Below are 18,232 nucleotides of genomic sequence, written 5' to 3'. Positions count from 1 at the left end.
CAAACTCACCAGGGCTATGACTGAACCCCTACTAAATCTTTCTATTAAAATGAAGACACTCGGTCTTGACTTCTCTATTTGGTAAATTTGTATTTTCTTACTGCTTTTCATTGACTAGGGCACTTGGGCAGTGACAGTCCCAGAAAAGACACAATATGTCATCACAGTTCTCGGAGCTTCTCTTTTGTTGTGCTCAGCCTTGCCTACACATGTTCTCTTAAAGAAGGAAATTCAATTTTCCCCTCCCCTTGTGCAACTGCTATTGTCATTAGCCCCAGTGGATAGAATCTTTTTATATTGTTATACATGTATGACTCAGTTTCCATGTCTATAAAAATAAGGAAGTTGAATTAAATGATCTAAGCTCCTTTCCAGTCTTTTGCTTTTTTTTTTTTTCCTGAAACCAAATCTGCAAAATAACTTAAATCAGTGCTCCTGAGAGTGCTGAGGGCAATTTGTTTTAGGTCTTCCTGCTCCCTAATGAGTATCTCTTTATATGTTCTCCCACCAAAACACACATCCCAACACACACACACACACACACACACACACCCCTAAATTAACTAAAACAAAAACCAGAGAGCTCTGAAGTCGCTCATCATCAGCACTCTGCTTCTAGTTTGTACCCTTATGCACGTGTCATTCCTTCTAAGAGGACTGTTCTTCCTCCTGATGGAGGCTTACCCGTAACTTAACACTTAGCCTAAATACTTCCTTTGCCTCTTCCTGGATGTCCCCCAGCAAGGCTGACGCTCCCATAAGTGGGCCCCGGGGCCTGCCGATAAGCCTACTGTGGCACTGAGATGTAAACTGCTCATTTCCTCTTAGATGAAGTCTATCTGTCCCACGACACGGAGGGCTGCCCATTCGTCTTTGTGTGCCCAGCATGCCTGGTACTTAGGAGATGCTCAGTACTTGGATAAAATAATCGAATTCTCCATCTGGGTTGATGGGTCCAGTCTCAAGAGGATATTTGGTAACTGGTAAACTCTGAAAAGCTAATTCATTTATATGATGACTTTCCTAGACTTTTTAAGCAACGAAACTACAAGCGGGAGGTAATTTGCGAGCTCCGTTTTTTTTTTAAAGTATACATCTATTTATGAAATAAAGTCCTCTCCCACCATACCCTCACCCCCAGTGTTATCTGGGGCTTTCACTGGTCTTGGAGAGGTCGACCAATTTATACACACTTCTGTTCCTTTCAGCTGCAAAGGCAGCCTCAGAGACATCAGAACCCCTTCATCTCTCAGTAGCTGAAGGTCAAAATTTGGAACTAGCACACATGCCTCTGTTCTGAGTTACTTACCCAAATACAATCCAGTTCAGGGATGTACTACTATTATTTCCACTTCTACAGCACCAACTAGCATATCACGTGCACTTCAACAGAGCTTGGAGAATTACAAGGTCACTTACCCAGTCTACAGCAGGGCTAGAACCCAGCAGTCTGGCTTCTGAGCCCCAAAGATAATCAGCAAAAATTTGATTATATAGGATTTGAAAATTTGGCTTCTGCAGCATGTGACTTCTGCCATTATCACCCCTAGTTTTAAAGCTCTGTAGATTTTAACATCTTTATATGTTATTTCTACTGCAGTAGTGAAGATTTGTGATTCACTGGTAAGAACAGTTTACATTTTCTTTTAGTAAACAAATTTGGAATAGAATGGCTTCTAGAAAATTCAAGCCATTACTGAAAAGCAGTCAGCACTCCCGCACAATTAACTGTCCCAGGGGCAACTCCTATTTTCATTTTAATGTTATCCTTTCAGACTCTGTCTCTACTTACACAAACATGCATGTGTGTTAACAAAAATGACAGATCTTTATTACATATATGAAATTTCTAATTTTTATTAATAAAATGTATATTTGGAAATTTTTAAAAATTAAAGCTCATTACAGAACTGAGGTAGGGTAGGGAAGACCTTCAAACACCATGTGAAATACTGGAATTTTTATCAACACAGAACTAAAAATCAGAAAGTTAGTGAAGGGGCTCCTGAGTCGCTCAGTCAGTTGAGCGTCTGTCTTCAGCTCAGGTCATGATCCTGGGGTCCTGGGATTGAGTCCTGCATCAGGCTCCCTGCTCAGCTGGGGGTCTGCTACTCCCTCTGCCCTTCCTTTCTATTTGTGTTCTCTCTCTCGAATAAATAAATAAAATCTTTTTAAAAATTCCATTAAAGAGAGAAAGGCACAGGCAACTATGGGACAAGTTCTAGGAGGAACTACATAACAAAAAAGCAGTTCTTATATACCCCAAAGGACGAAAAGCAGGGATTTGAACAGATCTGTCCTCCCACATTCATGACAGTACTTGTTCACAACAGCTGAAAGTGAAAGCAACCAGTGTCCACTGATGAATGAATGGAAAACCCAATGTGGTCTCTATCCATATAAGGGGATATTATTGTCTTAAATGGGAATGAAATTCTGACAGAAGCTGCAACATGGATGAACCTTGAGGACATGAGGCTAAGTGCAGAAAGCCAGTAGAAGCCACAAAGGGAGAAAACTATATAATTCCACTTCTCTTAGGCACCAGAAAGAGTGGATTCATAGAGATGGAAAGCTGAAGAAGAGTGGTTGCCAGGGGCCAGGGGAGGAGAGGACGGGAGTTCGTGTTTAACAAGCACAGAGTTCCACAATGGGATGATGAAAAGTGTTTTGGAGATGGCTGGTGGTGTGATTGCACTACACTGTGAATGCACTTAATGCCACAGAACTATACACTTAAAAATCACTAAACTGACAGAGGGGTACCTGGCTGGCTCAGCCAGTAGAGCATGTGGTGACTCTTGATCTCGGGGTCATGAGTTTAAGCCCCACACAGGGTGTAGAGCTTACTTTTTAAAAATTCCTAAAATGACAAATCTTATTCTATGTCTATTTTACCACAATTTGTTTAAGTAGTTCTATACCAGATGCCTGGGTGGCTCAGTTGATTGAGCGTCTGCCTTCAGCTCAGGTCATGATCCTGGGGTCCTGGGATCAAGTTCTGCATTGGGCTCCCTGCTCAGCGGGGAGTCTGCTTCTCCCTTTACCTCTCCCCCCCACTCCAGCTCTCTCTCTCTTGCTCCCTATCTCTCAAATAAATACTTCATTAAAAAAATCTTTAGGGATCCCTGGGTGGCGCAGCGGTTTAGCGCCTGCCTTTGCCCCAGGGCGCGATCCTGGGTACCCGGGATCGAGTCCCACGTCAGGCTCCCGGTGCATGGAGCCTGCTTCTCCCTCTGCCTGTGTCTCTGCCTCTCTCTCTCTCTCTCTCTCTCTCTCTCTCTCTCTGACTATCATAAATAAAATAAAAATTAAAAAATTAAAAAAATTAAAAAAAATCTTTAAAGTAGTTCTATACCAACTACAGTGTGGGACCGGAGAGAAAACAGCTTGAAGTCTGGAGTCTGCCATTGGGCAGCCAATGCCCTTCATTCTTTTAGTAAAGTTGCTTTTCTCAGCATGAGTCTCCTCTATAAAATCCACAGAGGATGTGTATACTCAGGGTAATTATGGAGACTAAATGAGAAAACACCTATCATAACACCTGGCTCTGGGGGCAGCCCGGGGGGCTCAATGGTTTAGCCCCACCTTCAGTCCAGGTCCTGATCCTGGAGACCAGGGATCAAGTCCCAGGTCAGGCTCCCTGCATGGAGCCTGCTTCTCCCTCTGCCTGTGTCTCTGCCTCTCTCTCTCTCTCTCTCTCTCTCTGTGTGTGTGTGTGTCTCTCATGAATAAATAAAATCTTAAAAAAAAAAAAAAAAAAAAAAACACCTGGCTCTGAGTACTCAAGCACTGACCTGGTGTTTGGACATCATTCTGATATTCTAGAAAGTTCTGAGAAAGAAAATGGCCTGGCAGCCAAACTGATCTGAAGGCAGGATGAGCTGCCAGTCCTTAAAGAAGGACAAGCATAGGTCAGAGAGATTCTTCTGCCAAGACTCAGTCCTTTGCCGAGGTGACACCAGACCCGAACACTGCACTAGGAAGGAAGAGGCCTGGCCTCTGGACCTCATTCAGTCACTCACTCGCTGTATGACTAGGCAAGTCAGTCCACCCCACTTGGCCTCAATATTCACCCCGTCTATCTTTCAAGGTAACTGGGAAGGAACAAATGGGAAAATTCATACAAAAGGCTTCAGGGCCTCAGAAGCATTGTCAATGTGGAAACAAGAGTAGGAGTATTATCAACACAGGTTCTTCAGACCCTTCTCTCTTCTCTGTCACCCAAAAGACAATGTCACTTATCTTCAGAAGCATTGCCAGTGGGCATCTCAGGACCTACCCTAAATCTTCCCCCAGCAGCTCTGGAAATTTCTCTAACAGAACTAGTCCTTCAGGGCACCTGGAAGGCTCAGAGGCTGAATTTCTGCCTTTGGCTCAGAGCATGATCCCAGGGTCCTGGGATCAAGTCCTGCATCGGGCTCCCTGCATGGAGCCTGGTTCGCCCTCTGCCTATGTCTCTGCCTCTCTCTGTGTCTCTCATGAATAAATCAATAATCTTTAAAAACAAAAAAAAAGGAAAAGAAATAGTCCTTCATTGTCTTCCCTGCTGGGCTGTATGAAGGGTTAGGGAACCCATGACTGGGGAGCTACAGAGCCAGAACAGAGTCCACCCTCTCGAAGGGGGCAGCATACTGCTGAACATCCTCTACCCACCAGAAGTGCAGGTGTCCTTCTTCCCTCATTACTAGGACTCCCTTCCCAACAGGACTGCAGCCATGCTCTGGAAGGATTCATTCCCATCCACCCCATCCCACCCAGGCCCAGGAGAACACCTGCCAACAATTCAAGACCCTCTACCTCTTCCAAGAACGTTCCTCTACCTTTCAGCTTCCTGTGAGACTCAGGTGTGCCCTGGGGACACCATATTTTAAATAGACGCCATCTTCCTCTCTAGCCATGTGCCTCAGGGCCAGGAAGAAAGAAGTATCCTTTCTCCCCCAACCATCACTTCCAGTAGAGGACCTCCTTCAGAAAAATAATTTCCTTTCTCTCACAAAAAGCCTGGATCTTGGGCAACCCGGGTGGCTCAGCAGTTTAGCGCCTGCCTTCAGCCCGGGGCATGATTCTGGAGTCCCGGGATCGAGTCCCACATCGGGCTCCCTGCATGGAGCCTGCTTCTCCTGCCTGTCTCTCTCTCTCTCTCTCTCTCTCTCTCTCTGTGTGTGTGTCTATCATGAAAAAATAAATAAAATCTTAAAAAAAAAAAAGAAAAAAGCTGGATCTTCAAGGTGTGAGCAATTTGCTTTCCTTCCTGCACCTTGCTGGCCTCACGTCATCTCTGGACCTCAACACTTCCCTCACATATTGGTGGTATTTGCTTCCAGTTCATAGGCTTCCTTTCCACTTCATCTCCTGTCATCCTCCTCAGGACTCCTATGTTCGTATGGACAACCTGTCACAGAGCTCAGCCTCTCCCAAGTCCTTGACCTCTTCTCTGAAAATTATTTCCCCCATTCTACATAACACATTTGTGCTGCTGCCCCACACTTTATCACCATCAGAAACAGCTGTCTCCTCCAGGTCACCAGCCTCGGTCTCCCTCCTTCTAGCTCCTCCTTCCTTCTAGCTTACTTATTCCCACCAACAGTATCACTACCACAGTTCTCTGCCTGCTGGTCACTTCCAAGCACTGGCCTCCAGAACCTTCTCTCTGCATGAACTCCCTCCTTCTGCAGCTCAGATCTCACAGTATGAAAGCCCTCTGGCTGACAACAGTCCCCGCCTTACCCCTTTCATTCCCTTCCAGCCCAGCATCTGGCAAGCCAACTTGCTGGAGAGGTAAAGAGAATCTTGCAGCTGTGAAGCCTCACATTAAATGCATTTATGATCCCAAACCAGGAATGGGCATTCACTCTACACTGCCCAGATATTTTACTGTGATCTCCCCTACACCATCCCAATGCTCCCTCTCGACAGATGATCTTGCCTCTTTCTTCCTAAACACAAGCCATCAGGGACAAACTCCCTCAGGGCTTCTCCACCAAATCCACAAATCTCCCAGCATCCATGCCCACCTCTTCCTGTCTCTCTCTACAAGGACAGCACCCTCCTGCTCTTAGCAAAGACCAAGCACTCTACACAGGCTCTGGACTCCATGTGCCCCTACCCCCATGCCCAGGAACATCATTTCTGCCATTATCCCCTTTTTCCTGCATCATTAATCCGTCTTTACCTCCATTAAGGATCATCCCCAACAGCAGACACTCTACTTAATCTTCATCCTAAACACACACACCCCTTTGATCGCCATATGTCCCTCTAGCTAGTGACATGATTTCCCTGTAGCCCTGGTTATCTATAATGCTTCTCAAACTTTAATTACTGGGGAATCTTGTTAAAATGTGTATTCTGATCCAATAGGTCTAGGGTGGAGCCCAAGAGTCAGCACTGCCAACCAACTCCCAGATGACTATTCTGGCCCAAGGACCCCATTCTTCATAACAAGCACCCCCCCCCCTTTCCTTACTGCTTCATTTACAAAGTCCTTTCTAGTGTGGCTCCTTCCCCCAGCACAACTTCCTGAAACTGGGCTGGTCAGGATCACCAATAAACTCCAATAACAACTGTCCTCTTCATCCTCTCCCGTGCCCTTCCCCTTTTACAGAGGAGCATGTAACACCCGGGAGAGAACGCTGCCTGGAAAGGGGAAGGCCCATGGTAGGTCAGTTCAAACAGCCCTCTTGGCATCTCCCTCCAGGTACTGTCCCTCCAAGTACCGTCCCTCCTGCCTCTAGAGCACCACACTCTCCCACGGGGCTTTCTGCTTCTCTGGCAGTGCTCTGGCAGCATTGTTGGCTGGGTCTTCCTCCTCTACCTGGCTTCTGAATGTCGTCAGTCCTCCTCAGAGCTGGGTCTTACATCCTTCGCCCGCTTGGATGAGTGACCTCATCCATTCCAGGGCTCTACAAGCAGCTTCCAAACCTTTAGAACGCAGCCCAGACCGTTCTCCTGACCTCCAGAGCCCTCTCCCTCCACCCTCCTGTACCTGTGTGGGTGTCCTGTGAGAATCTCAAACCCAACATTCCCAAAGAGAATTCTTGATTCTTCCTTCTCCACTTCAAATCTGCTCCTTCTCCACTATTCCCCACCTAGGAGTTACTCAAGTAACTAGTTGTATCCAAGTTTTAACTAAAGCCAAAAATCTGGGAGTTATCTTTGCTTCCCCTTGCCTCTCCCCCAACTCAGTTCGTGACCAATTCTACTGGTTTCAGATCCAACTGCTTCTTCCATCTCTGCCACTTCCTAGGCCTGGACACCAACCACGACTTCCTAAATGGCTCATCGCAGCTCCTCTTCAATCTATTCCCCATACAGTCTCTACTGCAAATTTTCCAAAAATACAAATAAAAGTGAGTGTAAAGCCCTTCAATGGCGTACCGTGAATAAAATCCAAACCTGCTATCCACCATGGCCTACAAGACCCTACACAAACTTTCCCTTCCCCAGCCAGCTTTGCCTTCTTTCAGTTCCATGAATATGCCATGTGCTTTCCTACCTGGTCTCCCTTCTACATGCTCTACTCTCTTCTTGCATTGCCTTTAGGAAGCCCTGAAGCAAGAGAAAGCAAGCGAGTACAGTCAAGTAACTGAAGGAGACCCTTGAGGCTGCCTGGAGCAGAAAGAAAGACACAGAGTCTGCTTGATGAGATTATGTTAGAAGGGAAAGGGCCAGATCATCTAAAACCCTGTACACCCACCAGTTTAGGGATTTTAGACTCTATTGAGGGCACTGGAAATCCACTGCAGTGCTTCAAGCAAATGGGTGACATAATTAGACCTGCATGTTGAGAAGCTCACTCTCGTGAGACTGTGGAAAAATAGAAGGGCCTGGAGCAGATGTGAGAGAGATGCCAGAGACAATGGTGGCCTAAGAGGATGACAGCAAATCTGAGGAAAATGGCTAGATGTTGGAACTATTTAGGGGGATGCAACACTGAAGTACATACTTGCTCCTTCAGATGGCCAAAATCTAGTTCTCGTATATATTTGGTCTGCATCCAGTCTCTCTCACAGATCCCCAGACCCTTGGAATTTCCTGACCACTAAAGCCAATGGGAGCATCTTTTGTTCTAACATATGGTCTCTTTTTATAGGAACTGGTCCTCAGTTCCTATAAAGCTTCAGAGTCACAAAGGTGAAATGCGTGTCTTATTATTCATAATAAAGCTTTTCCACCACAAGTGGGCTTGTGCTAATGAGGTGACCTTTAGGCCACCTGAGAATGGGTGCTGGTTGCCAGAGGAATCAAGCTGGAACAGGGGGTTAGAACCTTCGATCCCACCCCCTGACCTCAGAGGTTGACTCAATCACCAATAGCAATGATTTCATCAATCACGTCTATGTAAGGAATCCTCCATAAAAACCCAAAAGGAGGTTCGGAGAGATTCCAGGATGGGGAATCAGAATAATTCCATGTACCAAATGGTGGGCCCCCAGCTCCATGAGGACAGAAGCTCCTTTGTTCAAGACCTCACCCTATGTATCTCTTCATGTGGCTGTTGGTTCAAATCCTTTAATATCCCTTGTAATAAAGCGGTCACCTACTGAGGAAATGGGCTTCCTGAGTTCTGTGAGGCACTCTAGCACAACAACTGAACCCAAGCAAGGGGTAATGAAAACCTCTGATTTACAGTGAGTCAGTCAGAAGCTCGGGTAACAATTTGGACTTGCAACGGACATCTGAAGTGGGGTGTGGTCTTGTGGGACCGGGACCATAATGTGTGGAATCTGACGCTGTCTCCAGGTAGATAGTGCCAGAACTAAGTTGAGATGTAGACACCCAGGGGGGCACCTAGGTGGTCAGTGATTGAACATCTGCCTTGGGTTCAGAGTGTGATCCCAGGGTCCTGGGATCAAGTTCCACATCAGGCTTCCCGCAGAGAGCCTGCTTCTCCCTCTGCCTACATCTCTGCCTCTTCTCTGTGTGTCTCTCATGAATAAATAAATAAAATCTTTAAAGAAAAAAAAAAGAAAGAAAGAAACATAGACACCCAGCTGGTGCCAGAGAATTGCATGGTGGTGCAGGAGAAACCACACACACACACTCCTCCACCTTGGAAAGGGGTACAAGAACCCCCTTAGGCATGAAAAAATGGAAGAACTTAATGGATAAGCACCTATCATTTTTAGATTTTAAAAAAGCTTAACTTGCAAGTATGCGTAAAGGTACCCCCCTGAAAAAATCCACTAAGAATAGGATCAGCTAATCCACACTATGACTGTCCACCAATCCTTTCCTGTTTTTACAGCCAGAGTTGGGGGGAAGGGAAGGAGAGGGGCGATCGGAGAGGTGGGATGAAAGAAAAGGAAGATACTAACTCATAAATCAGGGCAGCAATTGGGAAAAGAGCCAAAAACAGGGCGGAAGGAGACACGAGCTGTGCTGAGTGTCCAGTCCGCCCGGTGATGACTCCAGCAACCTTCAACTTGGCTGGGATGAACAAAAGCTATTTTTACCAGCCTTCACTTTCTGAAGTTACAATTTAACATGATTTATGAACGCTCCCGTTATCAATACGCTTCATTCAAAGGATATCTGTTATACAAAAATACTACAATCACAGATGTTTCACAGATAAGAAGGGAACATAGAAGTCGTTTAATCAGGCTGCAGGCTCAGGACGCCCCTTCTCTCCAGCTGCAGAAGCTTCAGGAAGATTTCACCTAGAAGCTAAAAGAATAAAGCCCTTCTATCCAGGTGGATAATTAAAAGTATTAGGTTTTCAAAAGAGAAATGCAATAGTGCTGGCCAAATAAATACTGTACAAAGATCTAAAATAATTGGGGTGGAGGGGCAAGGTTTAGGTTCTCTAAGATTTTTTTAAGCTACTTTGCCAATGAGTTTTACACAAACAAGGGGTGCTTGGGTGGCCCAGTGGGTTAAGCATCTGCCTTCAGCTCAGGTCATGATCCCAAGGTCCTTGGATTGAGCCCTGTGTCTGGCTCTCTGCTCAGTGGTGAGTCTGCTTCTCCCTCTCCCTCTGTGGACTTCTCTCTCTCTCTCTCTCTCTCTACCAAGTAAATAAATAAAATCTTTTTTAAAAATACACAGATGATTAATGACTAATTTTAAGCTGTTCATCAAGGAGTTCATTTTGGCAGTAATTTTTTCTACCAATTTGTTTTAGGGTTAAAAAAAACCCTCAGCTGTTCCATTTGGTTTAGGGATCAGTAAGATTTAAATTTCTAATTTCCAAAGCTACTGCATATTTGGCTAATTAATTCTTTCTAGCATCTGACAATGAAGAACCAGAAGAAGGAACATAAAGTTAAAAGTCTAATATTAAAAGTTTCTAAATTGGTAAAACTCCAGCTGTATTTCATTCTTCTGGAGTACATACTTTAATAAGCATAGGAAACAAAGATTTTTCTCAATAATGTCCAGTCTAAACCTTCAAATTTAGTAGCCTCTGACAACATCAAAGGTCTTCAAGCTCCCCTTGTGCAGTCCCCTCCCACACTGTACCACCTTTGGTCTATGTGCCAATAGAATGGATGGTGTGTCCTTTCCAACATTAGATACAAAGATAGAACACTGTCCATCTCTCTCTCCCTCTCTCAGATCACTTGCTCTGGAGAGAAACTTAGTTGCCATGTTGTGAAGGGTCCTAGGGAGAGAGGCCCAAGCAGTGGAGCACTGAAGCTTCCAGCCACAGCCATGTGAGTGAACCATCTCAGAAGCAGATTCTCCAACCCCAGTCAAGCCTTCAGCTGACAACAACCTCAGAAGAGATCCTGAGCCAGAAACACCTGCCAAGCAGCTCCCAGATTCTTGAACTTCAGAAACTGTAGGAGATAATAAATGTCTGTTCCTTTGAGCTGTTACGTTTGGGGTAACATAGTATACGGCAGAAAATTCATTAAGGACAAACTATAGAGGTAGCCAGCTACACAGGACCAAACTACTGTACTTCCTTCAACTCATGCCATATGCTAAAATTATGTATGTATGTAGTTTGACATGTTTCATTTGGATCAGACCTCACTTGAAGTTTTCTATGTCAAGTCCCAATCTCATGAGCTTAGAGTATACTGTATCTAAGTTGCCCACAAAACCCTGGCAAAAGCAACAATGGCAATACATTAGCAATTATCAATTAATAGCACCATTTCCTGCATTTATATTCCAATTTTTTCAGAAAGCACAAACTCTCCAAAGATTCATGGACGCCCACAATGACACACAGAGAACACTCACAGAAATTATGAGCAGTTCCTTTTTTTTTTTCTTAGAGTAACATAACTTTGCAATACCTTCCCCCTTTGACTTCCCACGGCCACAGTCTTTTCATCCTTCTTCACATTGTCACCCATCTAAAAGCCTACACGCCCTCTCACCTCCTGGCCCTTCTCCTTTTTGAAACCTTTAAGGATATGTACACATATACGCCCATGTTTATATTCCTAAGTAACCAAAAAACTGAGAAGCTAAAGGAGCCAGTTCATGGTCAAATTGCCAAGGCCAGATATGTATCTGGTATTGCTTAGATCAGTGGGTCTGTGGCAAGTGGATAGCTGATGCTCAATAAATGTTGATTTCCCTCCTGTTCCTTACCCACCTCCTCCATGATTAGGAAAGAGCTCCATTTTCTCTGGGACTCGGGTCTCTCTGATTCAGACTTAAAAACACACGTTCATTTAAAAAAATAATCTCAAGACTCTTGCATATATATCTTACAGCAGGGGTTGTTTGTTTAGAAGTAACTGGAGTCAAGGAAAAGTGGGACTCTTGCCTATCATCTTGAGACAAACTATGCTGGGGACATTAGAAGAGTTCACCAAGATCTCTCCCAACACTGTCGTTATACTGTCTCCAAATTTAGCTTTCAGAAAAGGTCTCCACCGATGTTTCTACCTTCCATAAATTCCAAGAGTGGAGAGGAATTTGGTAACTAAATGCAAAGAGGCATTGCGGGATTGGGCGATGTGGCACAATGCATTACCTCAACTCTCTGGTTTACAAATTTCCAGAGTCTTGAGCCATCTCCAGCCAAGGCAAGAACCTTCCAGAATTAAGGCAAGAATTCAGGACTTTTTCTTCTACTTGCACCTGCCACCGACACCCATCTAGATTCCATTCAACGTTCTAATTCTTGTCTTCCCACCTACGTGTCTTGGTCCCATATTCACAAAGTCCTGGGAAAGTTTCTAGCACTGGAGAGATCTTGTGGAGATCTCAGCTCCCCCACCGTTTCCAGTGGGAAATACCATGAATTGAAAAGGAAGGAAAGACTTGCATTCGGTCAGAAGAAAGCAGACTAGGGGACAGGACTAAAACCACACACAAAGACTTATTCCTACCCCCACCCCTGTCCCACCCTCGCTACCACAAAGAAAACTTCAAACATTCCGAATTTCACGTAATCCTAACAGGGAGGGAAAACTTGCCACCTTTTTACTGCTGTGGACTCTCCAGCACAGCCAGGTGAAAAGTCATGCTCAAGACCCCTCCATTAGTAGTGCTGCAAAACCAGTATCGAACCTAAGCCTCACACTCTGATATCCCTTTCTTCCCAATATTCAACGCCACCACCATAGTCACTCCATTTCTGAGAACTTCCATGTTCTACTCCTATTGCCCCATGTTTAAGAAACATGGCACCTGGGTGGCGCAGTGGTTGAGCGTCTGCCTTTGGTTCAGGTGGTGATCCTGGGGTCCTGGGGTCGAGCCCCGCATCATGCTCCCTAGGGGGAGCCTGCTTCTCCCTCTGTGTCTCTGTGTCTCTCATGAATGATACTCAGCTGAGTCTCTTCCAGGGGCAACTCAAAGCAGTCTGCCAGCCACAAGAACTTCTCCCCCGAAGACTCACCTGATACCAATATCAAAGCTCCAACGTTTCCAATACTCATCTGTAAGTTAGCACAGCAGGACATTGCTCAAACAAGCAGTCCGGGCACAGCTATCTCTGCCACTGGCAGTTCTGAACCAACCGCGACCCCCATAACCTGACATACCCACCAGAGGGCAAGAACAGTGGAAGCCCAGGCCGAACAGCTCAAGTCCGCGGTGCCTCCTAGTAGAAGCCACACTCGGGGCCAGCCCGTACCAGAAGGGAGCTGAAGGGTGGGGGACGAAAGGGGGGGGGGAAGCAAGGAAACAACTTGAGGCTTACTTGCAAGGCAGGACCAAGAACAAACAGACCGAACAACTTTTGGAACACGGCCCCGGGTCAGTCCAAGTTCTTAAGGCACTAATAAGTTTTGCAACACAATTCTAGCTCTTACCCTGCCCAGAGCAGCAACGAAAGCACTAAGGAAGTGGACCATCCTCGGGCCGGAGGCCCGAAAGGGCAGGAAGTGGAAGCCGAGGCCATTTGTGGGAAAAGGGAAGGAGCGGCGAAAAGGGAGAGGCTGGGGCGCCGCCCGGGTTTCCCCAGCCCGGGCCGGGCCGGGCCGGGAGGCTGGGAGGCTTTCTCCATCGGACCTGCCGGGCAGAACCGGGCCGAGAGCCCCGCGTCGCCCTCCGCCGTCCCCGCAGCCTGCGCGCAGACCGCGGTGCAGGAGGCCCCCGAGCGCGGGGCGGCCACCCCACTTCCCCGGCCCGCGCCCCACCCCGCCCGCAGCGGGCACCCCTACCTGGGACCGTCCCGCGCCGCCTCGGCCGTCCGCACGGGTCCCGCCGCTCTTAAACCTGCCCCGCCCTCCCCTTCGCCTCCTCGCGGGGCCGGACCCCAGCAGTCCCCCGCCGATTTGTCATGGAGCAGCCCCGGCTCGCGGCCCCACCCCCGAGCGCGCCCCCGCCGTCGCCTAGGCAACCCCGCCTCCCGGGAGCGCGCGCTTTCCTTCCGCTCCCGCCCTCCCGCGGGCCTCGCCCACCGGGACCCCCCCAGCCAATCCAAAGTGGGGCTGGGAGGCTGGGGCGGAGACTCGGCCAGTGAGAAGCCGCCTCGGGCGGGGGGCGGGGCTCGGCAGGCCGCCCCGCCCACCTCCGCCTCCCCCGCCCTCCCGCGGCCGGGTGGCCGCGCGTGACCGCTGCTGCAGCCGAGGGGCGAGCGGGCCTGGGGGCTCGGGCGTGCGCGGGTGGAGGGCGCCTCGCCGTGGGTTTGGGTCAGAGCGAGGCCCAGCCAGGGGAAGCAAAAGGGAGCGGCAGGCTGATAGCGAAGAGCCAAAATGACGACGCGGCGCGGGAGGGTCTCAGGGCCCGGCACCTGCGGCGGCGGACCTCCGCCTGGCCCAGTGACATCCCGTGAGCTGGCACGGGTTACTCGACCAGTGCCTGGCAGTAACTTGGTCCAGATCACATGCAAGGGGGAGAACCCTAACCCCAGTTCCTTGAGGCAGGAAGTGCAGGAGGCAGGCTCGCGGACAGGTTTGTCTCCCACAGCCTGCCCCGTCATTGACCTCCAAATCCAGGGAGGTCATTGTAATTCTCTGTCCAAATAGGGCTTCACCCCGGGTTGACTTTCCTAACCATCCGGTCCTCCCTAGCGCTGACTCCTCTCCACTACCACCACCGCCTGCACCACCGGCTCCCCTCCACCCCCAGCCCCTCACCCCCGCAGGGTTTGTGGTCCCTCTGGCCCTTACACAAAACTCACGGCAGGTCACACTGTATCTCTATTGTTTAAATGTCCGCCTCTGTAATCTCTGGGGATGGAAACACTCTTGTTCAAGTTGATATCCGCAGCAGCTAGCTAATTCTTTCCTTGTTAATAATTATACGTTAGGATACATGTGTATTATATGAGAGGTTTTGTGCCTTGATTAGATTGTTATGTAAAAGCAGCCAACAGATCCAGGCCAGCCACCAAGGGCTGTATCAAAAGGCACAGAAGAGGGGCACCTGGGTGGCTCAGGTCCTGACACCCCAGTCCTGGGATGGAGTCCCGCATCAGGCCCCTCATGGGGAGCCTGCTTCTCCCTCTGCCTATGTCTCTGCCTCTCTCTCTGTGTCTGTCATGAATAAATTTTAAAAATTTTTAAAAGAGGTAAAAAAAAAAAAAAGCACAAAAGCTATACCTTAGTCTTCAATAGAAGGCTTAATCAAAACGAACAAACAAAAAACCAAAAAAACACAAACCATGTGACTGGAAGAGTATCCTAGTGTTAGACTATCTTCAATTCTCTGTTTTATCTTTCTCATTCACATTAAAGACTTACTGCATGCTAAGTATATGATGGAAATGCTGCTTGGAAGTATAAGGGAGAAAGGGAAGAGGTGTCTCAATAAAGTTCTCGAGGGTTTACAACCTAGAAGGGGAATCAGACCCAAACCTCTTCTTATGGAGTAATGATTAAGTGCACCGGTTTGGAATCAGGAAGCATAGGTTCGAAGGAGGACTTGACCATATAGCTAGCAATTACTTTATGAAATCTCTTAAGCTCTGTAGGCCTCAGTTTCCCCAGCTGCCCAATAGGAGCAGTACTTCCACTAGCAGTTTGGGAGTGCCAGGTGATTGTCACCAGAGTCCACGATGGACCCAAGGCCCATTATATCTGGGAGTGTGTGTCACCATGAATACGGGTGCAGCCAATACTGTGTGTAGCCTGGTGGAGAAGAGCTGCTGTGGTGATGCCATTTTATCCAATGGAAGTTTAGACAGGAGAGCTGCCTGCAGCATCCTGCCCAAGTGAAATGAGTAGTTCAGGGAACAAGATTAGGGTCATGGACAGACCAGGATTTTCCCACCCCGAAACCCGCAACACCCACACTAGGCACAGGAGATGTTTTCACCTTTCCTCAGGTGTGTAACTTCCATTCCTTTGTGTTAGTAACAGGATGTGATAAAGGATGCACTGCCTTTCGACCCCCAACCACCTATCTACCCACCTCAGCCTTCAGCACTCAGATCTGCTGGACTTTACCAGTAGGATCATCTGTCCAGTTCCTGGACATGCCAGGCCCTAGCTGAGTGTTGTAGGTTCACAGGGTAATGGCAGGATGCTTTTGGAGAGGCTGTCCCCCAGCCCAAGAGCATGTCCCACCAGAGAAAGATCACTGGCACACCTTGGCTGTGGCTGCCTCCAGGATTGCTCATGTCAGGCCTCAGGATACTCTTGTCTGCTAAGCTGCTCTAGGGAACTCTGACTCCCAGCAGAGCCAGGGGCCTGAGAAACAGGAATACAAGTTCCCCAGAAGGTCCTGCAAGGTCCCTCTAACCCTTTATGGCTGCAGAAAGAACATTCTAGACACTCCCTCCTTCAAAAGTATTTACTGAGCATGGTGTGAATCTTTAGTGCTGCTAAACAATATTTCCACTTCTGGGCACTGGGTAGGATTGAACTTTCTAGCTCCCTGTGTTGGGTGGGGCTACGTGACTGGCTCTAACTAATGACCTGTGAGCGGAATGTCACATAAATCATTTGGAGGCCAGAGAACTCATTTGCCAGTGCGAGACCCTCCGAAGCTCTTGTCTCTGTGGGATGGCCACTGGGAATGTTTAGGTGGTGGCTGCCCCATCAGCCGGACCCCTACTGTGCGCATGCACAGCACTCCTCCTGCCAACCTGCGGTGGACACTCAGCATGAATGAGAAACAAACCTTTGTGATTTGAGGGCACTAAGATTTGGAAGTCATTTGTTACTGCCTCGTTGCTAGCCTGCTCTGACTGACACAAGGCCCTCAGGTGTGCTAAGCTGGGACACAGTGGTGGTGGACAGCTCAGAGAAGAGGTAATAACCCAGTGGACAAGCAAGTCAATAGTTACAAATTGTGTCATTACAAATTACTTGAGGCTGGGTAGCAGGAAAAAAGGCCTCTTTAGGAGTAACATGAAGTTTATGCCCTAAAGGATGAAAAGGAATCAATCTTGGAAAATGTTGGCGGAGAGGGGAATATCTCAGGCAGAGGGGCAAGCATGCAAACTTCTAAGGCAGAAAGAGGAGAAGAGGACCCCTCTTAAGAAAAGACGGGTCACTCAAGTGGAGGGGGCCGTAAGCAGGGGGCAGTGAGGCCACAGAGAGGGAGGTAGGAGCCAGATTAGGTGGGGGCTTCTATGTAATGATAAGTAGATTGGAATTTACTCCAAGTATGATACAGAGCTACTGAGGAGGTTTAAGCCAGGAAGGTGACATGTTTCATTCAGACTTTTTTTTTTAAGACTTTATTTATTTATTCATGAAAGACACAGAGAGAGAGGCAGAGACATAGAGGAGGGAGAAACAGGATCCCTGCAGGGAGCCCAATGCGGGGACTCGATCCCAGGACCCTGGGATCATAACCTAAGCTGAACGCAGATGCTCAACCACTGAACCACCCGGGTGCCCCTGATTCAGGCTTTAAAAAGACCACTCTGGCTGTTATGTGGAAAATGAGCTGTGAGGGGCAGGATGTGGGAATGGAGGTTAGGAGGCTAGAAGCGTAATCTGCCCTCAGACAACAGATGTGGAGAGACTGTAGGAGGAGGGGAGGAGAGAGCTGATGACTAAACCAGGGGTTTCTCCTGCCAGATCCCAGAGGAAACAGGGGCAAGCCGGAAGTTGGGGCCCCCAGAGGTGCTTTGACCCCAGGAAGATAGTGCCCAAAAGGCGGGCAGGAACAGGGGAGGGAGTGGAGCAGATAGCTGACCAATTTCCTAGGACATCAGCAGCATTGGAGACTTGTTCCCATGAGCCCACAGTGTCACCTAAACAGATGGTATTACTAGACAGAGTCTCACAAGCTCCAACACCCCCATGGACATTTGATGCTTGGTGTCTACCTGGATTTGAAAGGACAAGTGCCACCAATCTATAGATGAAAAAACAGAAACCATTCTTGCCGACTGAATGTTATGGAAAGAATCTTCTGTCAATAGCAAAACTAGGGGCACCTGGGTGGCTCGCTCAGTCAGTTAAGTGTCCAACTCTTGATCTCAGCTCAGGTCTTGATCACAGGGTTGTGGCATCGAGCCCTGTGTTGGGAATCCACTCTCAGCAGGGAGTCTGCTTAAGATATTCTCTCACTCTCCCTCTGCCCCTCCCCCCACTCATCTGCCTTCTCTCTCCTTTTCTCTCTCTCTCTCTCTTAAATAAATAAATCTTTTTTAAAAAACAGCAAAACTAGGTGGAGTTCATCTTCAGGACTTGGGTCATCTTTCTGTTCTGTTTATCCACCCTCCATGCCCACATGTTCTCTCCTCACTTCCTGCCATCTCACCCTTTCCTAAGAGCAGGTCTCACAGCCTCATTCACATGCAGGACTAGATAACTAATGACGGCTCAGTAGGTACCCACTCCTTCCTAGACGTTTGGATCATCCAGGTGATCAAAGCCTAAAGTCCAGGCCAGGGGAAGTCATCAGGGGAGGACTG

The 18,232-nt window shown here is 47.9% G+C and overlaps 1 protein-coding gene across 1 annotated transcript in view; it reads right to left on the bottom strand.

Moving 5' to 3' along the window:
* RALB (RAS like proto-oncogene B) overlaps positions 1 to 13,717 on the bottom strand; it is a 48,392-nt gene extending 34,675 nt beyond the window's left edge. Inside the window, exon 1 of the mRNA XM_055316308.1 lies at positions 13,578 to 13,717. The gene's annotated coding sequence lies outside the window, so the exon portion shown is untranslated. The remainder of the gene's footprint in view (positions 1 to 13,577) is intronic.
* Positions 13,718 to 18,232: the final 4,515 nt, after the last annotated feature.

Source organism: Nyctereutes procyonoides, unplaced genomic scaffold (genome assembly GCF_905146905.1).
Source record: "Nyctereutes procyonoides isolate TBG_1078 unplaced genomic scaffold, NYPRO_anot_genome, whole genome shotgun sequence".
Taxonomy (NCBI): domain Eukaryota; kingdom Metazoa; phylum Chordata; class Mammalia; order Carnivora; family Canidae; genus Nyctereutes; species Nyctereutes procyonoides.
The sequence above is the reverse complement of the archived record's forward strand: the minus strand, read 5'-3'. Positions and strand labels throughout refer to the sequence as shown.